This window comes from Sparus aurata, chromosome 15 (genome assembly GCF_900880675.1).
Source record: "Sparus aurata chromosome 15, fSpaAur1.1, whole genome shotgun sequence".
NCBI classification, from domain to species: Eukaryota; Metazoa; Chordata; class Actinopteri; order Spariformes; family Sparidae; genus Sparus; species Sparus aurata.
Window position 1 is genome coordinate 25,980,146 of NC_044201.1, and position 7,580 is coordinate 25,987,725.

Below are 7,580 nucleotides of genomic sequence, written 5' to 3' on the forward strand. Positions count from 1 at the left end.
GACCAAACTTGTTAGTCAGTCAGCTCCAAGCCAGCTGGAAGCTACTAAAGACATAAATCTTTAAAAACAAGTCACAAACATACAGCTACAATTTTTCACGCTCTAGAGAGTTTTTACAAGCTCTAACATGAATGAGATTTGTCAAGCAATAATTGTTAGTACACCTATCATTGTTTGTTTTGGTAGAATTTTATAGAAAAATAAGAATTTAATCAAATGTGTGTAGAGTTGTGTGTTCACAGAAGTCTTCATGAACACACACACACACACACACACACACACTGAACATACAGTGTGTTCTTACAATAAGTGTTTCAGATGACTTCCCCCGTGACGGGATCAAACATGGCTGCCAGCAAGCTTCCAACAAGTTTCCGAACTCCATTATCTCCCCCCTCCATTAAACTCATCATTACTATTTCAATCAGGAAACTCTTCGAACAGGACGCTCAGTTTCATGCAGTCACCTGATCTGAAAACACATTAGAGAGACTCTAAGAAACAAGCCGTATCCCACAAGCAACGCCTCCGGGTATCTGTTTCAAATGTACATACAGTACATGTGTGTCCGTTGGCTCAGTTACAGCTGTGAAAAATCCCCAAGCAATTTTCTTTTGTGTGCGTAACCCATTGATCATCTTCTGTACACTGTCAAGAGTATAACATGTCAAATAATGCGGTAATACACACTGGAAAACAGATAAGCACCTCGCTGACAGGCTGCTATTTAAACGCTACTTCAGTTTAGTGTGAAATGAGAGTCTGTTTTTCTATCCGCAAGCCAATTACAGTGGTTGGTGAGCTCAGTGAAGACACCCAGCCTAATTACAGTCAGCAACTCTGTAATTACGCAATGACACCTAAAGCCTCAGAGGGGCCGAACTGTAAACTCCTACGTGTGACACGATGCAGACAGAATGTACAAAAAGCTCAATTAAACTGTGATCACCGGAGTCTAAAGTCAGAACGATTAATCAAACCTTTTGGGTCACTGATGAATCGGATCCAGATGTGCTGCGTTTCTCAAACTTCAATTAAAGGGGAATTACAGAAACATTTAGAGTTAATTCACAGCTGTCTACATCTGGTTCACGTTTCCTCCGATCGTTTCGCAAAAACACGTCATGCGATTATATTTACAAAATGTTCCATTCTTTTTTTTTGGGTCTTCTTGAATACATGCTGACATCAGCTCGAAATGAAACATCGCCTCTAATTAACTGCTAACAAAGGGGCAGGAAACAAAAGGAGTATTACAGACAGTCTTGAGGCGATAAAAGTTATGATTTTAAGTGTTCGGGTGATGATTTCATCCCTTTTAACTTGGACACGAGAACAATTTACATTTGCTGTGATGGATTGATCCTCTGTTGAAGGAAGACATTTTTATCTGCAAAAAAGCAAACTGGATGATCTTCAGCACAAACCAAAAAAAAAAAACATGATGACCTTAATTGATGTTTAAGTGTCTCAGCAGGAAAAGTAGAAGAACAGAAATGTAGTATAGAGTATAATCAGGGCAATTTGTAAGATATGGGCAAAATGAACATTATCAACAGAGTGTAAAGACACAACAGTTACGTTAAAGTCATCTGTGTGCTGCGCTGCAGAGATGTCTGCTGGAGTTAGCATGCTAGCCAGCTATTCCTGACCCGTCCTGTCTCTCATTTCATGTAGTACTGCAAGAGGCGACTGTCCGATGGCACTCAACACTCACAAAATGCTGAGAAAATAAGTATTTTGCGCCTGTTTCTCTTACTGAACAGAAAAATACAACCTTAGCAGAGCAGTCTTGTCATTATCACTGTACAGATTGAACTACTGATGGTGACTGTCAGTGTTTTTTTTGTCAGTCTGAATCTTTTGAGAGATTTAGAGAAAACAGAGAAAGTCATTTTTGTAAAATGTGGTGCAGATTTCGTGAGCAATGTAAAGTGACGCTGCATCACAGCCTGCAGGAACGTTGGAACATATAGTTGCATGGCACGTGATAACATTGCATCATAGTGTGTGTACAGGATCAAATACAGAAATGTTAAAAGGCAGAACTGCACTGGAGGCTTTATGGTACCAGGTGGAACTCTGATCAGAAGCCCTTAGTTTAATAACTGTAACACAGATACGAAGCTTGGTTTACTAATTAGATTATAATTGGCTATCTATCACTTTGTACACTGCCATGCTTGTGACTGTGAAGCTGCATAGGGCTGAAATTAGCTACAGGCTAATGTTAAAATGCTAACATGCTGACATTTAGCAGTTACAATAGTTATCATGTTCAGCATCTTAATTGAGCTTCTTAGCATGCAAACATTTGATAATTAGCAATAAAAACAATGTACAGCTGAGGCGCAAGGGAATGTCATTTGCATGTATTATGCAATTTCATACATTTTGACCAAAGGAGAACTTAAGTTTTACAATTTATCCTGAGGAGGATGTGATTTTTTGTGAGGAAAAGTCATTATGATACATTGTCTGTGAACCATGACTGTTTACAAAGTGTGGTTCAGTCCATCAACTACATGTGGAAAATATTCACAGAAGATGTGAAATGTTTGACCCGCTGGTGACGCTACAAGAATATTCAAAGTACAAAACATCAGTTGGATTCATCCTCTGGGCACCATGAATGTTTCTACGAAGCTTTTAGATTATTTATCTATCTGTCTGAACAGAAGTAATGAACAAGCCGACAGACTGACATTGACATTCATCTGAAATTAGGCATTGAGTTTCGAATTTAATCGACTTTATCTGGCAGCTTTGAGACGCGTTCTGGGTGCAGTCTCGTCTTCGCCGCTCAGCCAGCTGGATTATCAACAGCTGAGACGGAAAAATCGTCGTGCCAGTTGGTCTCCCTCTCGTCTTGGCATGTTTATCTTCTCAAACCGCCCATAACCAGTTTACAACCTGCATTTATTGGGAGGTAGTCAGATATCATGATGTGGGCAGACAGGTGCGGGTATTTTGCAATCATATGAAAAAAGAAATTCTGTTCCCATGTTTCCGACAACAAAACAACATCTGGGGTGTATTACAGTACAGTACTGGAACGTACATATTATATATTACAGAACTTGTGCGCCAATGTGAATCTGTAGGCCTACATGTATTTGTAAAAGAGACAGACAGGCGGTTAAGGTATAATTAGGGATCACAGGTGGCTTAAGTGGAGGTTTAATTTAATGTAAAAGTTTTGGTGATGACATGACACACTGATGTGATTATCTTGAGTTTTCCAAGGGCTGTTTTTCTATTACTCACACCATTTGTGTTTGTGTTTCATTCCATTGAATGCAAGTGTATATCATGTATAATGCACGTCTGATTACCTTCATGAATAGATATAGAGTGGCGTGCAATGTTAACACAAAACTTCAGTAATTGATTTTACAGCCCAGTTGCCACAGTAAAATTTAACTTTCTGCAAACAACAGATACATCCTCACAGTATGTATCAAAAGCTACTTACCATATTGGAATTTGCACAAAATGTGTCATATCACATTCATGGTACATGTTTATTACTTGATATCTATGTTGGGAGGTGGTGGAGTCACAGGCACCAACAAAAACCAGATATTTTGATGTCAGGCCATCTCCAGTTGTGTTGATGGCAACAAAAAAATCATATTTTTTGTTGGAAAATCAGGTTATCTCTATCTTGGTTAAAACAAACCAGGTATTTTAAACAAGACCTCAGCACAATTTCTGACTGTGTTTGTATCATCCGAAAAAAGTACTTTAAGCCGAACCATGATGTTGTCCTATCTCTGACGAAGTGTTTTTTATGCCTTAACCTAACCAGAGCATTAACTCTGCGACAAGAGAGAAATAAATCTAAAGAAATTCAAAGTTGCAACAAAGAAACGTAAAGTTTTAACTTTAAGTTTGTGCAGAGGCCGACTTCGCTAACATTTATTCTGACAGCCGGGTTGTGGTTTTCTTATGTAATTGTTATGTAATTATATAATGTCTGTTGAGAAGGCAAAAGAGGAAGAGAAAACAAAAAAAAAAAGCGAACCACTTAGAATGTGGTCACAAAGAAAAGAAATATTACTCTGCAGCTATAATACTTCCACTGGGAAAATGGAGCCACATGAAGCCGTGCCCGTCCGACAGTACATCCATTCATCATACCAGCGATTGGCTTTAGTTTGTTAATCAAATACAGAACTTCAGACACACACACACACACACACACACACATACACACAACAACACTAAAGTCTGAGAGTTAAAAATGTGCTCAGTCCTGTAATGCCAGTATACACACACGCACACACGCACACACACATGTGCCTGCTTTGTGATATGCTAAACATTCTGTAAACATTAACCAGCGCATGGTTACTGTCACCATGGCAGCTCGGCTCGGCCCCTCAAACACGGGACACTAGCGTTATTTAATATTTGGCTGCGCATGAGCACAGCATGTTTCTATCACATAATCCTGTCACACCAGCGAAGACTTCTCGGCGGCGCAGCCCTCCTGACTCCCCGGCGCGGCTGAACGCAGCCCCAGCTGTTGCTATGTTTTGGTCTTATCACACAACAACAACAAGGATAAAATGCTCGCTGAGAACAGGCTGCCCTTAGCGCAATCCCACACACTTTGTCCACGGTCTGCATCACATGGGACCAGAGCAGATGCTTTTGTTGAGATTTAGGGCACTTACATCATATTAGGGAAATGCATTAAGTTAAGTAAGTCAGGGTAAAAACAGATCTGTCGATGTGGCGGCTCTAAGTGAGGACTTTGATGACTTCAGCTGTAGAAACAATCTGAATATGAGGTATTTTGATTCTTATTTCAGAGCTTGAAGCCTCTTCGTTTTGTTCTCGCTGCTTGACAAACTGTCTCATAGACCTGAGGCCATGGTTCAGCCTCACCTGTCACAACATTCAGTGGCAGATCTGCGTCCCGTCAAACACAGAAGCGGGAAAAATCTGCTCACTTAGCTTCATCTACAAAGTGAGCAATTCAAATCTATCATGGTATGGTATTTTTGGAATGTAACTCCAACTAAGACACATCCCAATCAAAAACTTTTAAAATCTTCTGCAGACAGAAACAACTTTTTACCTCCACGTCAACCCAGTTGCCAAGAAAACCACACTGTGTTTGGTACCTGACTCTCATCTTGTGGTGTGGAGGGGATGGTGCTGGAGTCAAAGGCAAAAAGGGCTGCCAGGCCAGTGACCGCAGGTCAAGTCTGCGTTTCTGCATTTGTAGGTGTGAAACCACTGGATATAATAAGATATAAGAGACCAAGGCATTTAAACATTTGCAAGCATGACACCAAAGGTTATTTTTAATGTGACCTCGTGTCATCTCGAGCTACATATGTGGCAACCAAATCAAGTCTTTTAAGCCAAACCATGATGTTTTTCTAACCTTCGCCAAGTGGTTTTTGTGCCTAAACCTAGCTGAGCTCAAGAGGAGCGATGTGACGAAAGAGAAACAGAAATTTGAACCTGTTAACAAATTATAACAAATCTGTGGTTTTGCAGAAATGTTCTTGTATTCTGGCATTTAGGTTGAGACTGCAGCTGAGGTTTACAAAGTAACAGGGTGTATGTCTACACCGGCGGTGACCAGACAACCTTCCCATAATACAGTCATGTCCTGAATCCTGAATCTTGTCTTGTGTTATCCTCAGAAATTAAGACTAACCCCGGGTTTTGATTAGTTAGCCTCAGAAAGCAGTAAATACTATTTGATGTGACACTTTTTGTTGCCGTTGCTCGCAGAAGAGTACTGTCAGTCCCATTGTGTGATTGATTTCTAATCTAGACCCATGATTCTAGATAGTTAACAATAAACCTTTTAAAAACTGTGTTATATATCATTTAAAAGTTTCCCCGTTCTTTCACTGTGTTAACTGCCGTTATTTACTTGAGTCATGATGCATCTTCCCGTGCATCCCACATTTTAATTATTTCCCTGTTCTTGTTATGAGCAGATTGTTACAAAGAACCGTATTAGGGTTTGCATTAGTACAAAAACAGAAAAATCTGAGGCACTGTTTGTGCAAGAAAAGGATACAAAGCCTTTATTGAACAGGCTTTTTCATGCTGAAACAAAAAATTGACATGCATTTTAAAACTTAGCTGCGTGGCAGCTCACGTGCGACACTTCTCCAGGGTGTTAAAGGGGGTGTGGTTTAATTACTCTAACTGCAATGCTGCTTGGTGGGAATTTATGCAGTGCACAAAAAAATCCAAACAACTGTAAAAATGAGCATGAGAGCACATTATTGAATTTGGAATAAATCCTTAAAATGCATTTATTACATTGTTTTCTTTCTTTTTCATTTTACTGTAATATTTTCTTTTCTGCTTTCTCCACATATGCATGTATTGATTTAATGTACGTACTTAAAAGAAGTCAGCAAAGGTGGAAGTTAAAATGTCTACCTGCAACAGGTAATATGGCCTAAACCTCACAGAATAACAGGGGTTTGCGCTCAAGCAAGGCTTCCTTCAGTGTACTTTCAGGATCCAGTATGACCTGGCGGTTTTAATCCAACCACACTCACTGTGGGCATTTTTCATCATTTCCTGACTCTTCACACAGACGTGCAGCTCATTGGCTATTGGAAAGAGAAGCACTTGTCAAAACATCCATCAGCAGTTAAGTGAAGTGACTGCAGCGCTTTCACCCGTGGAATCAAAGGAAGGTGTGTCTGCTGCTCGCGGCCCCGGGGAGGTGTTGGTGTTGTAACCATAGCAATGTAAACAGAATGGTTCAAACAGGGATTAAGATGTGAGCAGAGATTATGTAAGGTGTGTGCGTGCAAGTGTGTGTGTGAGTGTGTGTGCATGTATATGTGTGTGTACAGGCACATGGGTTTCTTATGTTTCTTAGAGGCCGAGTCTTCTTTCAGTGTCTGCAGCTCGTTAAAAAGCACTACTCACTGCTGGCGTTCAGCAGAGCAGCAGGCGTGTATTTTATTAGCAAATGTAAGTGTGTGTTTTACAGTGTCTCAGCAGCACAAAAATAAGTCTGCCTCTGTGTGCATGTGTGTGAGTGTGTGTTGTTACCATGAGGGAAGTTCTGTTTAATCAGCTCTTGGCCTCACCTGATTTTTCCACTCACGCTCACATTGGAGGAGTTGTCTCCTACTCAGACCGAGTTTATATTCAGCGCACACACTTGCATACATCTGGTGAAAACTGATCTTCCAGGAAACATACATAAACACACAGCTGGAACTGTATTGCAATGATTTTGTTTGCTCCACATCTGGGAAGGATTCACTCCTCAAGTAAAAGGTCATTTTATACAAATAATTTAGACGGGCTTTCGTGCCCACAGCTGTGAAACTTCTTAACGACATTTGATACATGTGTGCTTTCTGAGATGTTATTATTTTACTTTTGACATAATTTCTAAGGTTTTCTTTGCTGTTTGTTGTTATTTAAGTTCATTTTAATAGGCAGCTCCACACATTTTACACTTCAAAGTGTGTTTACAGGTCTCTGTGAGTACCACTGTAACGCATATGTGGAAAAAAGTAATATAAAGCCTTTTGTGGCTCCAGAGAAAGCCGCATGTAATCTGATAAATTGCC

General features: G+C 40.1%; 1 long non-coding RNA gene across 1 annotated transcript; it reads left to right on the forward strand.

Annotated features, from left to right (window-relative positions):
- The first annotated feature begins 4,357 nt into the window (after window positions 1-4,357).
- On the forward strand, window positions 4,358-5,764 carry LOC115597094 (uncharacterized). Its single transcript, XR_003987012.1, has 3 exons — window positions 4,358-4,710; window positions 4,821-4,978; window positions 5,072-5,764. It is a non-coding gene; the product is annotated as an uncharacterized LOC115597094 (long non-coding RNA).
- Window positions 5,765-7,580: the final 1,816 nt, after the last annotated feature.